Here is a 22,122-nt window from a genome sequence, read left to right as displayed (position 1 = left end):
ATTTTAAGATGGTTACATAACAGTTTCATAAAACCCTCTTGGCCTTTTGCCATTTTAAAAAACATCTAAGTCAACTAAGCTGATTAAAGTCTTTTTCAGTTGGGACTTCTAAAGGATTTTAGTGCATAGAGAACATGTAATTCTGGTTTATTATTAACTCTAAAATAATTTGGGGAGTATATATGATTGCATAAGCCTGAGCTGACTGTGGGATTTCATATTTGTGACAGAAAACAATTACATAAAAAAGGTAAAAAAAAAAAAATAATAATAATAATAATAATTTAAGTAAATAAAACTTGGATCTTAAAAAAATTTTCTGATCTGATCTAATCATGTGTCATCAAGACCATCCTCTATTTAATTTGTGGCACTTAATTATTATTTTGTGCATTTGAGGCAATCATGCCATTTTATACACAGAATTTGAATGTTCCCTGTTAGGGAAGGTATTTCCCCTCTCATGTCCCATATTCTACATCCCAAAGAAACTTACAGGTCAAAATAATTGTCTTGTGCAAAGAATATCCTGATGTTGAAGGACAAGTGATTAGAATGCTGGCGTATCTGTCTTACTCCCTTTAGCAATGCCCCAGTTGCAAATTAAATTTGCAATAGAAAAAAAGACAAATACGTACACTTCTGATGTGTTCTTAAAGCAAGGAGATGTTTTTAAAATGGAATCGTGTTTTTAATACCTCTTTGCCAAGATACCTGTTTTAAAGAATGCCAAAGCGTGTCTCCTGAACCAGAGCTTACCCTGATCAGCGCTGTAACAGTGATGGATGCTCCTCGTTATGTGGTCCGATGGCTTATTCAGATCTGAACAGAATAGTAGTATACTCCCCTATCCTCTACTCAACTCTCTAAACTAAAAATAAATCTCATTGCCCTTTATGTGCATATTCTTCCCTTGGAAGCAGCCTGCATCAATTCAGAAGTGTTAAAATTTTATGTTTTGGCACTACATAGATAAAAATTTAAATAAGCGGATAAAAGGAGGTGTTTGTTTTTTGTTTAAATAAAGAAGTGCTAAGGAAACAAGTAAATTTGACATAAATAGCAACACTTTTAAACACAAATTTAACAAGACTAAATTATAATAGCATATTTTCCAAAGCAATGGAATATACAAATTGTTTTGTAAAAAATGTTTTATGTAAATTGAGGATTTGAAAAAAATAAGCTAAATATTTTGCAGAGCACAATCAAAACAGAAAGCATTTCTAGTTTCATTTTAATACATTAAATGAATCAAAAATAATGATATGAAACCATTGAACCTTAATTGGAATTTAGTATATTTAAGTTGCCATATGATATTTTTGGCTCCAAAGTGTTATTCACAGAGACAATATGTTTTTGTACACTATTCTAAAACGGCCTTCATATTCTTTTGGCTCCGTCAGTGAATTGACATTCATAGGTAGTTTACAACAATTTCTTCTATTAAGCTCCATTTATAAATATTTTCTGAGTTGTTACTTTGTGTAAGACACAATGTTCAGAAAATTAACTACCAAAATAGGTATTCCCATTTTCTTATTTCTGTTACAAAATTAGGTAGCAACTACAATTAATGTTAAACATACTTGGCAGCCCACTTTTATGCAAACTACAACATCTCATTCTCCCCACAGCCTCCATAGATTATAATATAACCTAGGTTTCTCCAAATAATTTAAGGTTTGTTACATGATCACATTTTATATATTAAAAGTAAAGTTTTAAAAACTACATTGGGCATTCTAGGATACTATATTTTCAAATTATCCACGGGAAGATTTCAGACAAATTCTTAACTTTTTTTATGACTAACAAATAAATGTTGCTAATTGATCATTTCTGGAACTCTAGCAAAGTGGCCCCAATTCAGCAGCTCATTATTTAACTTGTTCTTTTTGACATTATTTGGTAAAACTATTTAAAGCTCATGAAAGGAATTTTCTTATTATTATTCAACTCTATTACAGTAATTTTCTGTTTTCTGTACCACAGTAAAAATTAGTGTTCCTCATAATTGTATTCTAACTGTGTTCCATTCTTCTTGAATTCAAATTCCAAGTTCACATTGTCCAAACTATCCAACAATATTCCACCCCCAGACTTCAAATCTAGGACATTATTAAAAAAAAAAAACACACACACAACTACATAATGTTTCTCATATGTGGAATCGTGGAAATTAACCTCACAGAAGTGGATAAGGAAAAAGTGCTAGTGCTAAGTTAGGAGGAAAAAGTGCTAGTGCTAAGTTAGGAGGAAGAAGTGCTAGTGCTGGGTGACTACAGATAATGATAATATGCTGCGTATTTCAAAAAACAAGGGGGAAGGTTTCCAAAATTTCTCACCATAAGGAAGTGATCAATATTTGAGATAAATATATTAAATCTGACTTAAACACTGGACAATGCATATATGTACATAAACCTTATATGGAAATCCCATAAATATAAAAAATATTTATATGAATAAGTATTTAAAAAAAAAAATCTTAGGATTTCATCATAGTACCAAACTCACAGATCAAAACTTCATCGATTACCTTAAAAATTCACTGGTTACCATATTTTCCCTAAAAGAAAATGAAGATATATCAGTCAATCAAACAAAAAGTTGCAAGTTAATAATAACTCTTGCATTTCGTGTGCTGTGTACAGGTATTACTGTGACATAGTTTCATTACTTGAATAGAGTTTGTTAATTCCTCTGAGCTGTTGACTACCTACTGCTTTTTCACAAAGCAGTTCATCAGAGTCCTGGAATTCCAGAAATACGTACCTCTCTGTAATTAGCAGGAACCTTCTCCCACAATGTGCTCCTTTCTTCACTTCAGTGAAGTGGGCTTTGTGAATTCTGCCCTTTTCTTATGTGATGTCACGATGCTCTTCCCCACCCCACCCCCACCCTAGTGGACAGGTCCGTTCATCACTGCTACATGGTGCATCTTCTCACTGATTTCTTATAAGAAGGGGTGGGGGGAGAGTTTTCTTTGCTACTGGAATTTAAAGCATAAAACAAAACATGTGCCCTGTCTGAAGCCCTACTCTTGCCAAGTGAAGGAAGACACAGCACAGTAGGGACAGAGGAGGGATTTGACTAAGCAGATGGAGGAGTAGGAGTGAGGAACGGAAAGAAAGTCTTGGTGCAGTAGAAGTGCTAAAAGGCAGCTGCTCTCAACACCCCAAATCCTTCCTGCTCTTTCCATGATGGTGCTACCTTCCCTTGCATCTTATGAGTGATTATGCCAAGGCTCATTGAGTTGGTTTCTATTACATTGAATATACCTGCCATGATGACTTCCACACAAGTATTCTGCCAAGAGTTAATTTGCAATGATAATAATAATGATAATAACAACAACAACTTGATGGTGATGACAATTTTTTGATATTAAGCAGTGGTGATGGCTTCACAACTCTATAAATGAAAAAGAAAATTTAAAAAACCCCAGCTGTACATTTTTAAAATTGAATTTTATGATATGTAAATATTATGTCAATAAAGTGATACAGAAAATATATATATATGTATATATAAGTCTCCTTAAATAAGGGATTTACCATATTTCTGTTTATTACAGATAAAATGTAGATTTTTCAATTTTTCTGTTATGCAGTGCCCTTTGTCCATAACATATAATCTCCAAGTTTACATTTTTCTTTCCAATGTAGTCATTCATTTTCCTACAGATATCACGTGCTGTTTCCCCATTCTTCATCTGTGACTTTCTGACCAAGCCATGTTGATTTTTTTATGATCTTCTAATTATCTAAGCAATTGTCACTTCCCTTTGCATTACTATTGATTAACCAAACAGCAATGACCTTACATTGCTGACATTCAGTGGAATTTAGTATGTGTCTATTATCATGAGTTATTTACTTCTGATTTGAATATTTGATTCAAAGAGACCACTTTGGGGTTGAATAATTTAAAAATAAAATCATGGAGCTGGGCATGATGGCACATGCCTGTAATCCCAGTGGCTCAGGATGCTGAGGCAGGAGGGTCACAAGTTCAAAGCCAGCCTAAGCAACAGCAAGGTGCTAAGCAACTCAGTGAAACAGTTTGTCTGTAAATATAATACAAAATAAGGCTGGGGATGTGGCTCAGTGGTCCAGTGCTCCTGGGTTCAAACTCTGGTACCAAAAAAAAAAAAAAAAAAAGAAAAGCTGGATTTACAAGCATCTACAAAATATTTCTTTGTTAAACCAACTCACATTTTTGCCATAGTTTTATCTGCAATAGTATATTTATAAGTATACGTTTATTCCTATAAAATATCATTTTTAAAATAAATGTGTAAAGTTGAATGAAATGAACACAAAAATTTGAAAATACATTCCTACTTTTCTTTCAAAAATTAATACTAAGAATTTTAGGGTCAGTGAACAGTTTGCTTACAGGCCAGAATCCTACCTGTCGTGTATTTTTTCATACTCCACAAATGACAATGATGAATGCTTCTCCCCGCAGGTCTTTTCCTGACCAGTTCTGGTGCCCTGCCATAAGTGCAGGGCTCCTATCCTAGCCCAGCTGCCTCCATTCTGAGGCCTCTTTACTGGAGGCTGTGTCCAAGGGCAGGCTGAGGTTCCTCTCTGAGACTTCCTGATGGAAGATGCGAGGGCCTTAAAGACATGTGTCCACGCTCAGTACTCAGTACTTCCCCCCAGCTAGCCTCTCCCAGGTCCTTAACATGGCAAGATACTCTTCCAGGCTCCTTCATTAGTGAGACATTTACCAGGATGCCAAGAAATTTTTGAATCTCTCCTGAGTTCTACAAAATAAAATGGAATGAATGGCGAGGAGGAGCCTTTTCAGGTTTATCCTCTTATATATAGCATGATAGTGATCAATAGGGGCTGGGGATGTGGATCAAGCGGTAGCGCACTCGCCTGGCATGCATGGGGCACTGGGTTCGATCCTCAGAACCACATAAAAATAAGATAAAGATGTTGTGTCCACTGAAAGCTAAAAAATAAATATTAAAAAATTCTCCCTCTTTAAAAAAAATGATAGTGATGAATAGGTCAACTGTTCTTTTTGCTTGTTTCTACCGCATTGTAATTTTTTTGCTATATTTTATATTTTCCATTATAATTTACATAATGGTGCATTCATTCACATACAAAATGTAGCCAGTATAATTTGTATAATTTGGTCAGTATCCTTGGGCTTGAGGCTTTGTCCAGCTTCTCTGACACCTGGCAGCACACCTTTGTCCAGCTCTACCCAGCTCTGGACAGATTCTGTCTTTTGTACCTGTTCATTTTCCCAGCATATTCACAGCTACATTTGGTACTTACTAAAATAAATAATTTCTGAAACAAAGAATGAATTGAGAGTTGTTATTAATACTTTTCAAATTATTTGCACTAATTTTTCCTGACCTTGTCTTAACTAGACTTGTATTTCAGTCACATTTTTGTTGCCATGACCAAAATAACCTGAAAAGAACAATGTAAAAGAGGAAAAGTTTATTTTGGCTCATATTTTCATAGTTTGACTCCACAGCTCTGGACTTAAAATGATGCATAACATCAAGACAGAAAGGTATGACAGAGAGATGCAGTCAGGGATATACCAATCAGAAAGCACCACAGAAGAGGGACAAGATATAACCCCAAAGACGTGCCTAATGACTTACTTCTAGCAGCCACACCCTACCTACAGTTGCCATCCAGTTAATTCATATCAGTGGAGTAAACCACTGATTAGGTCACAACTCATAATCTAATCATTTCACCTCTGAAAACTCTTATATTGTCTCACACATGAGCTTTTGGGCAACAATCATATCTAAAACAACAAATGTTTGTCTAATATTAAAGAGAACAGTATTAGGCTTTTATCATTTCAATTATGTGTATATTCTCTGTTCATTCAGTTGTGTTACATCATATAATTTAAATGGAATTTTGTTCTACAATTTTTTCAAAAGTACTCACATCATTTATACATCTAAAATATGTTCAAATAACACAAGTTAAACTGTCTCTTATACTTATGACAATTTCGCTAGTCATGTAAAGTTATTTTGGTTTGTGTTATTTGGACAAAATGTTTTAGTGCATTCCAACTGTTAGCTCTTGCAGAAATATATTGAAGCAAAGAGATGTAGATATTTGTCATCAGATATGATCTAAATATGATAGAAATTAAAAAAAAGTTTGTCAAGGAACACTGGTGTTAGAGTGTCTTAAAATATTTAAGACATCCATGAAATTCTGGCTTTCATTCAGAATTAAGAGTACTTTAAAATTAGTAGTTCTGGGTGGCTTACCAAAGGAAATAAACTTTGAAGTACCTTTAGTTAACTCTTCAAGTTGAAAATTGAATCATAAGACGATTTGTGCTATGCTTCTGCAACTTGGCCATATTCAACAAGAAACAGAATGTGAATAACTGCAGAAAAACCTTTCAGAGAATCTTTTAGCTACATTGTTGTCTTCAGCTCAGCAAGGCAAGTGCCAAATAAAATCTGTGTCAAGTAAAACGTATCTTCCCACCACTTAGTATTTCTCCTTATCATGCAGCATTTGTCAAAAGCACACATACCAGTTAACACACGCATGCGTGCAAAGAGTATCTCTAAAACCTGTCAGATTTCCATCTGCTCTGAAGCCCTTGAACTTTGCTTCTTCTAAGTGTTCCGGACAGCAGTGCATGGGACTTTGTTACATCTCTCCTTTTGACACTTTATTGTGTACCTTGGGTTATATGCAATGTAGTTGCCACACTGAAGAAGGAAGCCCTACTTTCAGAAATTTGTTTGTTTTTGATATTCACTCAACAATTGTAATGACCAATTATCTTTGCTCTGTTTGAGCAACTTTTCTCACATACAGTATATTAGGAACAATAGTAAAAATACCATCCTGTTTTCATCATGCTTTTTTACTAAATTTTCTCTACATGTATCCACTAAAAGAGCACATTTTCATTATGTAGTTGTATAAACTAAACCATAAATGGCCACATTTAAAAATAAGATGAAAATCTTTACAACTGAGTAATTGCTCATTTAGAAATATCTCATGAAACCCATTATATCAAGAGGGCTTCAAATTTTTGGTTTTGAGTTTTGAAAAAAAAAGTTTTTCTTAGTTTTGTTTCTCATTGAATATTAGCAAATTGATTTTAAAAATTAGCACACAAGGTCAATTTTAGAAAACAACTGTATCTTAAAAAATCCAGTGCAGCCAAACTTACTGGGAGCTATAAGCAGAGACAGAATATCTGTTCGAGTTTCCTTCACCCATTGTGTATTCTATTAGCCTACATATTGAAATGTCGTGCTTTTGCATATTCCTTTACTTGGCCATTAACAATATATTTTTCTTAAATAAAGGATAGAAAGATATTGTATATTTGTTAGCCAGTTGTATAAATTTGTGTTACTAGTGAACATTTATTAAATGTGGAGTATCATGCTACAGGAAAGTATATACTTTTTGATATCTAATCCAGCTCTTCTTCTTGCCTCTGAGTACTATAGCAAGTTACTTAACCCAACCATGACTTGATTTCTTCATCTATAGCCTTTCTAAACTAGCTAGCCCATTTGAAACACTGGAAAGCAAATTGATTACCCCTGTTATTTTATGTTGATATCGTTTGGAAATAACATTATGAAGTACATAGACACGTGATTTCCAATTTCCTTAACCATGTATTTGTATATGAACATAGATCTAAAATAAACAAAAATTCATAAGGACCCATTTACTAAAGGGCTTACAGTTCAGGCACATGGATGTACCCTGTACCTTGACAAGAGAGAACTTTGGAAAACAAGACTCATAAGCTATTCTGTGATAGACCAATAGAAGAGGATTATATTGTTAACCTATGACCTCTTAAATACTGAATGTCATGTTGTCCAGAGCCCTATAAGTATATGAAATCTACACTGATATCTGTTTTTGAACATCATTTATTAATTCTGGCTAAAAACAATCTAAGTGCCAAAGCAAAATTCATAGATTTCTAGATTTTAGGCCATTGTTTTGTTCATGAAATAAAATCAAGAACCACCCATGCTTGATGAGCTGATCATGGAGGAAAATAGGTGATAATTGGAAATGGACAATGAAAAAATTGAAAACTGGGGCTGAGGATCTTGTTCAGTAGGTCGGGTGCTTGCCTGGCAAGCACAAAGCCCTGGGTTCAATCACCAGCACCACAAAAAAAAAGTAAGTTTTGGGTTGTTTTTTTTTAGGCACCCTAAAACTGTAGCCTCTCCATTAGTTTGCTGAATAACAAGCTGCAACATAAACATGTCTTGTTTATCAGGCATAAAAAGTCAAACCTTTGTAGCTGAGTATAGTGGAACACATCTGCACTCCCAGCAACTCGGGAAGATGATGCAGGAGGATCAACTGCAAAGCCAGCCTCAGCAACTGAATGATGTCTTCAGAAAATTAATGAGAACTTGTCTAAAAATAAAAATAATAAAAATAGCTGGGATGTGGCTCAGTGGTTAAGCACCCCTGGGTTCAATCTCTGGTGCCAAGATAAAATAAGATAAAAGTAAAACCTTTGTGAAAACTTTTTGCTTGAGTTTTAACTAGGATTTTCAGGTCCTGTTATTTAATATATTTTCAAAAATAATTATCGTTGAGTCCACTCGCTATTAGAAGCATACTTTTGATAACCAATTAGATTAAAACATGTCTTAAAAACATATAGCAGATTCCTAACTAAACACTGATTGTATCTATGACATTATTCTGAATTTTAGTATAAAATAACTCATGATAAGAAATGAGCCAGGGAATTTAAGATGGAAAAGGAAATAAATAGAGAGGTGATGGACAACTGTACATTTCTGATATCTGTGTTCTATCAAGAAAAGGATGCAGATATCTAAAGTCTTCCAAGTATATACTCTGGTTTCTCTTCAGATCGTATAAATCTTTCACCTTTTACCAAGTAAAATAAAATAAATAACATGTAAATAACATTTTTAACAATATGCATCACTCTAGGTCATCAGCTACAATGTACATGAAAACTAGAGGGAGAGTTTACATTTTCCTACCATATTCCTAGTCAGATGCATTGGAAGAGACAACATGGACAAACAATTTACCTAAAACATAAAAGTCAAAATTTTACAATGTACCCAAAGTGTGTTATTTTTTTCAAATCTTACTGTAGATTAACCCAAACATAAAATTAATATTTTCCTTGCATTTCTCCATAATAGCAAAGTCTTAGAATCTATTTGTTTTAGAACTCCTCTGGGTTCAATCTCCAGTATTGCAAAGCAAACAAAAATGAAAGCAAACACACACACACACACACACACACACACACACACACACACTTTAGAAGAATTTTTTGCTTATGAAGCCCAAAGAAAAAAATAAAAATAAAAGCGATTTTAAACACTTAATATTGTACATAATAGATTGTAGTAATCAGAATTATTCAATACAAGGACAATGAGATTACCAAAGCAAACTGCCTTCATTCTGAGTTCAGGATAATGTGAAACATAAAATGTAAGTTGCAGATGAGTAGTGTATTCATGATGTGATATTTTACAATACATTTTTCTGGACACAGAGTATTGATTAATTAAGTTTGAAGTCTTTCTTGGAACCCAGAGAATTCCGACAGCTAGTTTGGGGTTTTTCCTTTGCTTTCTTTCTTTCTTTTTCTTTTTAAATTTGTTTTAATTAGTTATACATGACAGTAGACTGCATTTATGCACTTTGAAACATCATACATTAGTGGGATTTAATTTCTCATTTCCCTGGGTGTACATGTTGCAGAATCATATTGGTCATGTAGTCATATATACATACATACAGTAATAATGTCTGTTGCATTCTACTATCTTTCCTATCCCCACATCCCCTCCCCTTCCTTCCCATCATTTCCCTCTATCTAATCTAAGGTAACCCTTTTCCTCCCTAGTGCCCCCTGCCTTGCTGTGAATTAGCATCCTCATATTAGAGAAAACATCTGGCCTTTGGTTTTGTGGGATTGGCTTATTTCGTGGGTTTTTTTCATCTAGAAACCACAACTGATTGTACATACAGGAAACTATTTAACATTTTCTGGATATTGTAAGGGATCTTCTTTAATATGAATAACTATGAAATATTTAGTTTGTTTCAGCTTGTTTGTGGTTTGTTTTTATCTGTTTAGTTTTATTATACTTTGTTTAAGGCAAAATCTTGTGCAGAGTGATACAAAATTTGTGTCATGCAAAATGTCTGGAGTAGTAAAATTAACAAGAATGATTATTATTCTTAGATTTTGTGACTATAATCACCAACCCCAAGACTCTGACAAAGTTTAGAATAACTTAATGGAAAACTCAATGATAATTAGCATTTTTGAAATATGACAATCAAGGAAGATAAAAATTATTCATTGTTCAATTTTGAAAAGAAAAAAACTAAAAAAAATTTAAATAGTCTTCAAGTATGGTAGAGATTGGAGTCTAACCCTTTGTTTTCTGAGCCTTAGTGTTCTTTATCTAAGATGTGATAGAACTGCAACTGGTAAGCAGTAGAATGTTTGTGAATAGGGAAATGGTGTTTTTCACTCCTAAAATTTCAGAACACAGTGCAATTGGTGGCACACAGCATATTCTTGATAAATATTTATTGAATAAAACTATATGTTTTCCAATTATCAAAAATACATGGTTGCATCTTTATTCAGTGAGAATTGAGAAAAATATATTTGTCTTATAGTCTAGAAATTTTGCATCTAGTTCCTTCAAGAGAGAATGATAAAACTGTTAGTTATTTTATTGGCAATATAAGAAATTTATAAATAAATATAATATTATGTGTTTATTATTCCAAGTTACTTTGACATTCTTTTTATACACAAACACACACACACTCACATATATACATACATATATATATATATATTAGTTGTAGGTAGACACAATACTTTTATTTTACTTTTATGTGGTGCTGAGGATCAAACCCAGTGCCTCACACATGCTAGGCAAGCGCTGTACTACTGAGCCACAGCCTAAGCCCCAACATTGTTTAATTGAAAGCTGAAAGATCAATGTTTGACCACATGTAGTGGTATTGTAATGCTTTCTACTTGGTGGGCTGAGGCAGGAAAATCACAAGTTTGAGGTCAGTCTCAGCAACCTAGGGAGATCCTGTCAAATTTTTTTAAGGGGGCTGTAACTTAGTCATAGAGCACATCTGGATTCAATCACTGTAACACACATGCATAGAAAGATAAATATTTTTAGAATATATAAGTATACAATATCTGTATATAATATTATACATATTTATCTATATGTTTGTCAACTTTGCAATTTATTATGCTTCAAAAATTTGCATGTAATTCTTGACATTTTTCAATACACTCACCAAAGTGATTTAAGTTTAAACCAGCACATTTATTTTTATCCCTAAACAAGATTGATTTAAATATTTGTCCATTTTCTAGTTAAATGGAAAGAATTTAACTTATAAACCTATGCAGAAATTGATGAAAGACACCCAGATCTTACATTCCCCAAAATGAATGAGCACAGGAATTCTTGAATTCTTTCCACAGATATTATTGCTTGCATTCTTTTGGAAGAACTGTGCATTTTGCCTTGGTTGGTTTTTACTCTCCAGGAATGACATGTATTGATTTGCTTTTATTCATTTCTCACATTCTCACCTGACTGGTCTGAAATGAAGAGGAAAAGTTGAGGAACACAGATGGATCTAGACCACATGCTAATAAAGAAAGGGAAAAATACTACCACTACTGAGATACAATAAAGAAAGCATTTGCTCCTTTACTTTGCTGCTCGGAGAAAGTAGGGGTTTTATGCTTTACATAAACTGGTATGCCAGTAAGTGTTTTTGCATCCAGCTCTCTGAGAGTAAAACCCTGATTTGAAAAGTGCTGATTTCCATGGAGAAAAAAATTCTCTCTGTTCTTCTGTGTTAGCTATTGTAGAACTAGATTCTTTACATTATGGACTATTTTTCCATAGGCTTATTATTTAATATCAGTATCTCTAGCTAAAGTACAAATGATATGCTCAAGGGAATTGCAATGTAGATAATGAAAGAGGAAATAAAATGTCACTGTTGGAAAGGTAGGGTTCCAATGAAGCAATCATACAGATACATTATTATTTTATGATAACACAGACTTGGAATGTGTCACTAAAAGGAATAAATTCCACAAAAATACCCTGTAAAGCCAGCAGTGCCTGAAGGAGATGATAATTAAGAAGCTCAAGAAAGACTAAACCATAGAATTTCCAACATATTCACTGTAATAAATGTTTTCATTCAAGAAAAGATGTTAGAAAGAAAAACCAAATAATAATTGAGCTTAGAACTTGTAGACCAATTTTTAGCTGGAAGCAAATATGTAATACAGATACATAAATCTCTCCACAAAGGTGTTCAATGATGGAAACCCTTAGGGGTGCACTCTACCAACTTTAATTTACTACTCCATGTAAAGGGTTGCATTGTACTTTATTTATAATGAAGTGTCTAAAATGCTCACTGTTACAAAGGAAATGAGGAGAGAGCAGAAGTTTGTTGTTCCTTGGAGTTCAGTACAATTTATTTCCTTTACCTAAAAATGCTGTGGTTTTTCCTTTGTCATATTTCTCTTACTTAGTGTCTGAGAGTGTGCCAGAGAGAAAAGGGTATAGACTGAATAAACACAGTAACTTTAATTCTAGTCTAAAAGTATTTGCTGTGCTAATGTGGCAAGATGCTTAACACCTCTGGAATTCAATTTCCTTAACTGTGTAGAAAGTGGACAATAACAGTAATAGTCACCATATGGTGCATCATTATGATTTTTGAGTTACACTAATAATTTTAGAAATATCCCCTAATAAATTTTCAAAAAACACAGAAACTCAGGTATTTCTATTTTTAACAGATAAAAAAAAATCACCTAAATTCCTTACTGAAAGTCACACAATAAGCCTGTAGCAGAGAAGTGATTGAACTTAGAGATCTGATTCCTCAGCTAATACTGTTCACCTCCTCACTTAACTCATAATATTTGCTAGAGAATTAAATGGATATGGAATGTGGCCATGATGCTTAGTACCTAGCAGAAACTCAGGAACTAAAATCTATCTTACTTTTCTAAAGATTCTGTGTTGACAGGATGCATAGTGTTTTGTTTAAAATAATCATTAAAAGTATTCTACTGAGCATTTTGATCCCCGTTCATAAGCTTCATCCTAGGGGTGCAGAAAAAGAATTAAAAGGACCAAGGCAGGGAAGGTAAAAGAGAGAGAGGAGAAATCTACAAATTGAACTTGTGAAAATAGCAGGACCTGTCCTTCAGCACCAAGCCTGCTATTAAACTCTGGAGGTGCATGCTGAATGCACATCGATCTTCACTGTCACCTTCTACAAACTATGATTGAGTAATAGATGAGTATTTGCATAGAGCACTATATTCCATCACCAACATGTCAGACCACAGTGCTGACTAAGTGAATTGCGTTACTCCCTGATTAACTTGAAATAAAGAGGACCATCATTTCCATCAACATTTATCAGAGCTTTGTGGCTCAGGCTAAAGAGCCTGTGGCACAACTATTTTTGGAGTTAATTTCAGAAATTCCAATTTATCAGCCGAATTAGTTTCTCAGATTTTCAGGGTTTTTCTGATTATATTCTCTGATAACCTCTGCAGAATATTTTCAAGCATGTTAGCTGAACACTCTGTGTCCATACCGAAAATCACCTTTGTGAAACACAGGACTGACTTGTTACTCTTGGTTTTCATGGTCATTTTATAGTAAGAAAGTTCGTAAAATGGTTACTAAAGCATTTACACAGTGTTGTGTTTAGGGGAATAGGAAAAAGTACATGCCACCATTTCTGAACTATAGATTTATAGACAATAAGTTGACAAAAGATGAAACACAAACCATTATTACAACTACAGAAAAACCATTTTCCAGTACCTTTTACCAAACATTGAATTATTCATTGTTTGACTGCCTATTTTGAAAGCAAACAACCAAAGTTGGAGATATTTCAGAGATGGCAAATGAAGGTACACAGGTTCTTACCTATGAAAGGTCTATAATTCAGACAAAAAATAATACATCAGTCCTGGGGTATAGCATAGTTGTAGAGCACTTGCCTAGCATGTATGAAGTGCTGGGTTCAATCTCCAGCACCACCCAAAACCCAACAAGCAAACAAAGTATCAACAACAGTATGCTGATATACAGTTGGAAATTTGAGAATATTTCTCCAAATTTCATAGTACTATCATACCCCATGATCTCTCTAAACTGAAGCCTGATGTGATGCCTTTGATATTTATATTCTGGAATTATTCATTATTTTCATCCTTTTTTTTCTTCTCAGACCATGTAGAAAACTCCTTGCTTTTGGAATACAGATCAATTGATGCTTTTATCATTTGTTTAGAACCATAAAAATGGGTTTAAAGATCATCTGTTGATTAGTCACATTTCACATACTCCTTTTTCCACAACACATCTGATGCTGGTCACTGAATGAAGAGGCCTGCTTTATGATGACAAGTGAGGGCTAACTATTGGGGTCAGTGTCAACAATAAAACAGGGAACCATGGAAACCAGGTGGACAAAAACCTCTGCCCATCTGAGGTAGTCATTAACTAGGAGCTTGTGACTGTTGGGCAGGAAGGGTGTAGTCCAGGGTGTCCATGGTAGAATAAAGTGATCAGTACGTCGTAGTGCGGTGGTTATAGACTTAACAGGCTTTTAGATATGGACTGGGATGAATTCCACACTATAAACGATTCAGTTTAAGGTAAACCTAACAACTCCCCAAATTTCAAGAGTAAAAGGCATGTATCCTATATGTAACTTGATTTTTAACTTTGAGAATTCTCTAAAATAGAATTAGATTACAAAATATCAGTCAAATAAAGCTATAATATATTCCAATCATTCCTGAGCAAAAAAAAAAAAATCAGTATTTAAAACTGAATTATAAAAATTTAAAAGGAAGATTTTTCTAATACAAGGAAATATAAACACAAAACTCACAATTGGACAATTCCTGACACTGACAACAAATAATAGAACATAAACAATTCCAGAATTTAAAGCATACTTTTTATGTTGTCCCGAATATTTTACATGTAATTTCTCACTTAATTCTTACAACAGTTCCGTGGGGTCAGTTCTATTCTTGCCTCCAACTTAAATATCAGAAAACTGAGGCATATGTGAGAAAATGACTAGCCAAAGAGAAATCAACAATCAATAAAGTCCTAGACTAAAATTTGAGCACACTTTCCCCTTCTTTTCTTACACTCTGTTGTTGCCCATTTCTCTTTCTTTCTCTTTGATTTAATACTTGTTAATGTGAAACACACATATGTGCACCTGGCTTTTTGGACATGACACTGGATTTTGGAGATGTTTCCTATCAACCTGTCAGAGTCTCCTTTCCTTTCTCTTAACAGCTTTGTGATATGATAATATGGAGAAAATCACGCCTACTCTAACTTAGGTCAGGGGCAGAGAGGTAGAGTGCAGTGGTTTACACGTGGATTCTGGAGTCCAACACTTGGGTTTTGTGTCTCAGCTGTGCACTAATTGTGCACATTCACTCAATAGCCAGTTCCACAATCATGGTGTAAAATGGGGCTAAGAGGATGCAGTTGGGAAGGTCATTATGCAATTCAAATTAATAAATACTTTAAAGCATATAGAAAAGAACCTACTGTACAAACAAACACATTATATGAGGATTATTAATGAATATTGAAGAATAGGTTTTTTATTGTTTCTAAGTTGCTGATATTGTAAACAATGCAAGTTTTTCAAAGAATATAGAATTTCTACTTTAGGATATTCCCAAATCTTTCTTGAAAGTGTGCTGGTTTATATGAGAAATATCTTAATATTATTATTATCGGCTCAATTTTAGGTGGAAAATATTTCAATTTTTTAAAAAAAATTCGATTATAAGTAAGTTTAAAAACAAAATTGGGATAGCTACACCTAGTAATTTTAAACAGCCCATTTCTCATTTACATTTTTTAAATAATTGCCAGACCTACCCATTTCATAATTTCCTCATGAATTCCTTCTTTGCTTATTAATTGATGTTGAATTTTTTTGTGAATTTATTTCTCATATTTCTCAGGATTTTACTGTTTTTGTGTTTTGCCACATTTAATTTTTAAAATGAATTATGTAGTTATTTTGTAAAATTTTTTGTATTGATCCAGGAAAGAACAAACTATTTTTATTAAAGGCTTTTTAAAACTTCAATTTCCCAATTATGATAAATAATAAACATCATTTTTAAATATTTTTAGAACTATAAGAATCAAACACTGTACTTTAATTTACTGATCTTACATGATAAACCCACTGTAAAAGACCAATGCTTCATACTCTAAAACATGTGCACTCTCTGAAAAAAATACTATGAATTACAGTAAGCTAATTTGCATTCAAATGAATCTAATTCTTAAAGTAATTTAATTTTAGGGAGCCAAAACTGAGGGTTAAATAGTTAAATATCAAAGTGGACAATACCCCCCGCCACTTTTCTCAATCATGTTAAAATAATACAACTCAGCTAAAATTCAAATATATTACATCCAGCTCTGGTCATTTTTCACTTGTCAATGAGCCATTAGACACTGCAATATTTTATTAAGAGTCTGTTGTTATTCTTTAATGCTTTGTTTCCTAATAATTCTTTTTGGTAGTTGACAGATAGTGCCATCATTCTTTAAAACAAATAATAACTGTAATGCTTTGGCAAAGAGTGCATCACAATCATACCTAAACTTTATCCTGTCTTACATTAGAGGACCTCTCCTTTGCCTTTTATTAGTAGAATGCAGCAGAATGATTTGATGCATATGGAATGTACTTTAAAGGACAGTCTAAAGATTGCCTTGTTATACACACAGCATTAATTGAAGTTATGGCACATTCTTCTTATTTGAAATGATAGTCCTACAGTGAGGTTAACCCATATGTTATGGCAAAATAATTATGCTGAAATTATTCATAAAATTTCTCTTAAAATTAATACAACAATGTGGCGTATCTCAAGATCATTTTCAAATAGCTACTAGCTAACATGGAGACTACTTTGTATTTTGATGAAACAACAACAAAAAGAAATTTTTGAGTATGAAATTCTAATATCGGTGACTAAGGAAGATGTAGGAGAAGGATCAGGCTAAATAAATGATTTGTTTCAGGCACCCTGGGAACTGGCAATGGCACAGATGTGAAACTCATCTGAAACAGGCGCTTAGGAAAGCAAATTCTCTGGATTGGGAATGTAGCTCCAAGGTACCTACTTGCCTTGCATGCAGGAAACCCCGGGCTAGATTCCCAGAAACACAAAATACATTTAATTCAGAAAGAAAATTATAAAAAGAGGACCAGGCAATATTAAAAAGATACATTAATATAGAATAACAGTTTAAAATATAACAATGGAACTTTAGAACACATAAACAAGCAATGCTTTGTATTAAACTGAATTCCAAATTCAGAAATTGAGTTAAATACTAGACATGTTCGGTAACATCTAAATATCTATGCTACCAGAAAGGTCTGGAAGCATTTCCAAATTGTAAAGGGAAAATCATAAACATTTTATTTGCCCTTCAACTTTTTATATTAAGAAAGCTATACTTATGTTTCCATTTGTTTTTGGAGTCATATTTACTATTTCACTATTTTAACATGCTATTTATACTTTTTATCCATTGCTAGACTTGAAATATAGATGATTTTTTAAAAATTCATTTTTGAAAAGGAAGAACAGAAAAGAGATAATAAAAAGATGTTTACAAGGAATTGGCTCTATAAAGAGGAATATTTTTGTGTTTCCATTTAACAAACAAATTTTTGTAAATGCTCTATTGCCTGAAGCAGTATTTTATCATATTATGTAGGTATACAATAAGATTCTAGAAAAAAAATGGAAAATATAGAAATAAAGAGAAAAAAATTTTATATGTGTGTGTGAGTGTGTGTGTGTGTGTGTGTGTGTGTGTGTGTATGAGTAACTTTAGATTCTGGGAAAAATATGTATATACATGTGTGTCAATCATTCGTTCTTTAGTCTTTTGAAGTCGCTTTTGTGAATAAAGGCATTATGAGTCCTTAGCAATGGAGATATAGAAGCTGATTTCTTTTGTTGTTTTATTTTATATCTGTTTTGTGTTCACTTTTCTTTTTCAGTCTTTCAGATATGAACCCAGGGTCTCACCCTGCCAGGCAAATGGTCTACCCTTGAACCACACCTCCAGTGCAATGAAATACATCTAGAAGGTTGCAGACAAGGAATGGAAAAGGCTTATTAGGCAAACAAAAGACGGTGCAAAAAATATCAAGGCAGAAATTATAGCAAGTCTCAGGGAAAGGCATTATTACTTCAGTTTGATCTATATATCATTTACTGGTGAACACAATATCAATAAGGCTCAAGTTAGCAATGGGTAGAAGGACTCTGACTCTCCCTACGAAACTCGGACACTGTGCCTCAGCCTAAGAGGAGCTGTGAACAGAAGCTTAGTAAAGGGGCATCATGACTCAATCCTGTTCTTTTTGGCTTAGGACTCTGATAGCAAGGAATATAATTGTTCAGTTTAAAGCAAAGAAGTAAAGAAAATCATAAAATTTGGAGATGGAGATCACGTGGAGTCTTATGGTAGTAGCCTGGTATGCCAGTTATGGTGGCTTGAATTCAGAAAAGAAAGTGAGACTGGAAAAGAGAACATTTACCTGGCTCCTTAATGCTTGAAGTATTGACAAAGACTGCCTGAGTTTTTTGTTATATACAAAATATGGAAAAGATGAAAACTATACTGTTGCCTCAGTGACCAAATGAAGAAACATGGCAGAAGAAAGATGTGGGGAATAAGAATGATCACTGTGTTTCTAAATTAAGATATGTCCCATTATTGACAGAATGGAGAGTAATGGTAGACTTTAACTCTGAGAGGAACATGATGAACACTACACACACAAACACACACACCACATACACACACCGGCACTACGCACATACAAATATAAAAGAAATAGGTGAAAGTTTAGGTCTAATCATAAAACATAAATCCTCCCTAAATATAGATATTGTATCATCAAAACATGTTCAGTGAAATGAGCCAGGCCCAGAAAGTCAGGGGGTTCCTCATTTCTTTTGAATGAGGAAGCTAGAGAGAAAAAGGGGGTGAGTGACCTCATGAAAATAGAAAGGAGACCAGTGGATTACAGCATCAGGATCAGTGGGAGAGAAGAGGTGGGAAGTGGGAGGTACAGGATGAAGCAGGCCAAATTAAGCTATGTGTGGGTATGAATATATCACAAGGAAAGCTACTATCATGTGATTCACCCATAAAATGTTAGCATTTTTAATTGAAGAAATCTTTGAATCCATATAAATTTGGAATTTCCTTGGGTAATTGTAAACTATATGAAACAGGACTATTTACAGAAATCTATTTAAATAGTAGCCACAGAAAGAACCCACTATGAAAGACACAGAAGAGCCATGAGGCATGGAAGAAGTTGACTGGAAGCTTCATACTGTGGATGCCAAGGAAAGAATGCAATAATGACCCATGTCACATGTCACAGAGAAATCTAGTGATGGGCAGGCAATATTCCAAGGCCCCGGGACAGTAAGAGAGCTGTGTTACCGAGCAACAAGGACACATACCAGGCTGCAGGGTGGAGAGAATGTAATCTTGTGTCGACTTCTTGTGGAAAAGCTCAGTTCTGAGGAGGACAGATAAGACTGTCAGGAGAGTTCCCAAGGGGTGAGGGGCATGTTTATATAAATAAGAGGAAGGAACACTTGGAGAGAGATAAGTTGAAGAGAAGAAAGGATAAAAGATGAAGCAAGACATTCTCGGTGATAACACGGACATTAGAAGGAAAAGTATGAAGCCGAAAAAAGTGTCTTTGAGGGAGAAGGAAAAGAAAAATACGTGTGTCATAGGAACAAAAGAGAGTTCCAGAAACCATCCTCTTTCAAGCCTTTCTGAGAGGGTGTGTTGCAGATGTCATCTCATGGCTCAAGTGTTTTGCAGTTTTAATTAAAGACTGATTAATAGCGGGATCGGAGAGAGAAAGGAAACATAAAAATGCCTTTTTTCATAAGATTTACTGAATCCTGAAAGAACTGGCATAGAAAGCAGTTAAGGAAGGCAGACAAGAGCCCTGAGGGCAACACCACCAAATTGATAGCAGGTTGGCTCAGGATCCCTAGGAGCTTTTGGATACCATTTCCAGATGAACAGAATGTGTTTTCTCTATCAGGGTTTTCTTAACTTTTCAATGTTTTCATCCTGAAACTCCTTAACTGATCTATAACTGACTTCTACGGGACATTCTCAAATGGATCAATATTTGATTAGTGCATGTTTCCTTTATATTTTTTTTATTGTGTTACACCAAAACAAACTCTGGAATAAATATTTTGGGGCAAATAATACTGGATGCCTGACATACTTGCCTTTGTGTGGATCTGAGATATGAACTCGTCTGGATGAAAAGATGAACCTCAGTGAACTAAGACATTATAAATTGAAGACATGTGCTTTGAAAATGAAACAGGATACCTTATGTTTAAAAAGGTGGAAGAAATATGTTGTGATACTTCACAGTAATGGAATGTCCAAATAATAAAAGAACTTTGAAATCTGCATTTTCTAGTAAAATATTTATAATCATGTCCACTTCTTTTTCCTTTCAAACTTTTTTTTTCTCTCCTTTCTTTCACAAAACCTAATGTTCAGGGTTTTATTATTATTCAGAAAGTAAAACTTTCATGTTTAAAAGTACCCAAACAATATACACTATGCCAGACTGCCACAACAGACGGACCGCTTATTGAGCTTGGGACCAGTCCAGAATATTCTGCCAGTAGAACCTTTTGTGCCCACTTTACTCAAAAATAAATCTTCAGAAAATAAATAAAAATTATACATGGCTTTTTATGTCTTTGTACTTTGTATACAATTTTTTTTATTGTTTGTTCACAACATTACAAAGCTCTTGACATATTATATTTCATACATTAGATTGAAGTGGATTATGAACTCCCAATTTTACCCCAAATGCAGATTGCAGAATCACGTTGGTTACACATCCACAATTTTACATAATGCCCTATTAGTAACTGTTGTATTCTGCTACCTTTCCTATCCCCTACTATCCCCCTCCCCTTCCCTCACATCTTCTCTCTCTACCCCATCTACTGTAATTCATTTCTCTCCTTGTTTATTTTCCCATTCCCCTCACAACCTCTTATATGTAATTTTGTATAGGAATGAGGGTCTCCCTTCATTTCCATGCAATTTCCCTTTTCTCTCTCTTTCCCTCCCATCTCATGTCTCTGTTTAAAGTTAAGCTTTTCTTCCTGCTCTTCCTCCCTACTCTATTCATAGTTGCTCTCATTATATCAAAGAAGACATTTGGTATTTGTTTTTTAGGGATTGGCTAGCTTCACTAAGCATAATCTGCTCTAGTGCCATCCATTTCCCTGCAAATTCCATGATTTTGTCATTTTTTAGTGCTGCGTAACATTCCATGGTGTATAAATGCCACATTTTTTTATCCATTCATCTATTGAAGGGCATCTGGGTTGGTTCCACAGTCTAGCTATTGTGAATTGTGCTGCTATGGACATCAATGTGGCAGTATCCCTGTAGTGTGCTCTTTTAAGGTCTTCAGGGAATAGTCCGAGAAGGGCAATAGCAGGGTCAAATGGTGGTTCCATTCCCAGCTTTCCAAGAAATCTCCAAACTGCTTTCCAAATTGGCCGCACCAATTTGCAGTCCCACCAGCAACGTACAAGTGTACCCTTTTCTCCACATCCTCGCCAGCACTTGTTGTTGTTTGACTTCATATTGGCTGCCAATCTTACTGGAGTGAGATGGTATCTTAGGGTGGTTTTGATTTGCATTTCTCTGACTGCTAGAGATGGTGAGCATTTTTTCATGTACTTGTTGATTGATTGTATATCCTCCTCTGAGAAGTGTCTCTTCAGGTCCTTGGCCCATTTGTTGATTGGGTGATTTGTTATCTTATTGTCTAATTTTTTGAGTTCTTTGTATACTCTGGATATTAGGGCTCTATCTGA

Source organism: Spermophilus citellus, assembly GCF_964194105.1.
Source record: "Spermophilus citellus genome assembly, chromosome: 8".
In the NCBI taxonomy this organism is placed as follows: domain Eukaryota; kingdom Metazoa; phylum Chordata; class Mammalia; order Rodentia; family Sciuridae; genus Spermophilus; species Spermophilus citellus.
The sequence above is the reverse complement of the archived record's forward strand: the minus strand, read 5'-3'. Positions refer to the sequence as shown.